This window comes from Vespa mandarinia, chromosome 11, assembly GCF_050613455.1.
Source record: "Vespa mandarinia isolate Hongniang chromosome 11, ASM5061345v1, whole genome shotgun sequence".
Lineage (NCBI taxonomy): Eukaryota > Metazoa > Arthropoda > Insecta > Hymenoptera > Vespidae > Vespa > Vespa mandarinia.
This window is the reverse complement of record NC_140820.1, coordinates 1,840,001-1,842,500: the sequence shown is the minus strand read 5'-3', so window position 1 is coordinate 1,842,500 and position 2,500 is coordinate 1,840,001. Positions and strand designations below refer to the sequence as shown.

Sequence of the window (2,500 nt, the reverse complement as noted above, 5' to 3'; positions counted from 1 at the left end):
AAGCGTCGCTAATGGACCTGTAACATAGATACGCATACACGCACGCACAAACAAACAAACACACACACACACACACACAAACGCTAGTACCTATAATCTTTTTCTCTGTTCATTGGACTAAGAGAATGGATTATTATCGACGATCATCTAGTTACATAGAATATACATATATGTCTTTAATGATTATTATACGTGTGCGTACTGGTACTATTAAATATATCTTACAAAATCGTTTCTAAATCATTGGAAAATCTTATTAAATTGTGTTTAGTCATCATAAAAGTATTCCTTGTATATACAATATCTTCGATTAAAACTTTTTTACTATAATATAAATTTGATATAAATCCAACGATAATAATAATAATAATAATAATAATAATAATAATAATAATAATAAAATTATTTCACACATTTCTTTTTTTGATAATAAATAATAAAGTAATAAAATATAAAAAATTAATCCCACTGTTTCTATCTTTATTAATAGATAATTAATTTTGTTAGATATAAAAAATGAATTTGCCAATTTCGTCGTTCTGTTTCACCGATGTAAATTTTTAATTTCTCTTTTTCCTTTTTATTTTTGTTTTTATTTTCTTAAACAAATAATAAAAGTAATAAAAGTAAAAATAAATATTAATGTCCTCGTAACAACGTCGTTCTGTTTTACCGACGGAAATGCGAATCTTATAAACGTTCGAAATAATGTCAAGTGCAAAATTGAGTAGCAGCCATCGTCAGTCATAATGAAGGGTGGAGGGTGTAGGGTGAAGGGCTGGGGGATGAAGATGGTGACCTCAATTACAATAGTCATCGCATTAAGAAGGGCTGACGATACTCGAAGAAAATGACTTTTCTAAAAAGTCCTTCCTTCTCTTTGAAGTTCAACACAATGGCGGACCTGATATATATGCCGGTAGCCATGTTGAAAGTGTGGAAAAAAGATTTAAGAAAAAAAGATTTAACAAAAACAATAATAATAATAATAATAATAATAAAGAAAAGAAAAAGAAAAAAAAAACATAAACGAAATACTTTAAAGATTCCTAGATCCCTAAATGATTTTCAAAACTCTAAGACTTTTTAAAACTCAGACTCTATAGGAATTGTAAGTTGTTGTTATAATAGAATTTGTGGTTTTGTAATTATATGGAAAAAAGAAAAAAGAAAAGAAAAAGGAAAACAAAAAGATCGATCTGAAAAGGTCTGTCGAAAAAGAGTAATTGATTTTAAAAAGTTCACCTATACAAAAAACTTTTGGTCCCACCCTTGGCAGACACACACGTATATAAACATATATAAATATGTAAGATCAGGATTAGATTTCTTAGAAAATTTGTTGGCACGCGTGGTTTCTACTTCGAATGAATGAAAATAAAGTAACCGATGTGAGTTACTTTTGTTAATCACTGGTATTTATAGTAATAGCGTATAAAATTTTACTCCAAGAAAAGGGGGTCAGGGGTAGGGGGAAAGGAGTGTGATGTTCTCGGTAAACACGCGACCAACGTGACGAACACGGCTTTCTACAGGGTGAGCCAAAAAAATGTTTATAGATTAAGAGGGAGAAAAGAAAAAAAAAAATAGAAAGAAAAAAGTTTGATAAAAGTATGCGACGAAAAAAAAAAAGATAAAAAAAATTACAAGTAAAAAATTATAATTATCTTTATTTAATTATTAATTTTTTCTTCCTGCAATTAATATAAAATTATATTAAATGTATATACATATGGACAATAAATATTATGCAGTCGAATGAATTCAATTTCATTGAAGAAAAAAAAAAAAAAAAATAAACTTGTCACAGAAAATTGTCACGACCACACTTTAGATAATATCATGGCGCTCGAGCTCAAAGAGAGCGACATATCAAATTAAAAGCTAGTCGTATAATTATCGTTGCTCCGATCAAGTACATATACATATATACATTATTACTAAGTGAATCATATACATACATACATATGTACGTGCATCATTAACTTATATAGCTGATGCTCTCAAAGCACGAACGAAGAACATGTTTGGAATTAGAATTTCTTGGAAACAAATCTTCACGTTAGAATCCTCTATCCTTTTTTTTTTTTTTCTTTTTTTTAATAATAATAAAAAAATAATAATAATTTAAAAAGTTAGCAGATTTTTCCTAATATTTTTTTTCTTTTCATTTTTTTTAAAATTTTTTTTTTTTTTTTTTTTTTTTTTTTTTTTTTTTTTTTTTTTTCTTTACAAAAAACAAAGATGAAAGTCAAACACACTATCCTAATATTCTATTACAATTTCAAATGCAATTGAAATGATACCCGTAAGGAAATCTCATGGGTCTTCTTAATTTCTCTCTCTCTCTCTCTCTCTCTCTCTCGCTCTCTCTTTCTCTCTCCATCGCGTGGTCGGTAAAATCGGATTAATATATCTCATATACACACGTAAACGTACGCGAGAACATATACACACACACACACACACACATACACACGTGTATACGTGCACATAGTAG

General features: G+C 28.4%; 1 protein-coding gene across 13 annotated transcripts in view; it reads right to left on the bottom strand.

Moving 5' to 3' along the window:
• Positions 1-2,500, bottom strand: part of Galphaq (G protein alpha q subunit) — a 28,028-nt gene that overhangs the window by 10,766 nt on the left and 14,762 nt on the right. The window lies entirely within an intron of this gene.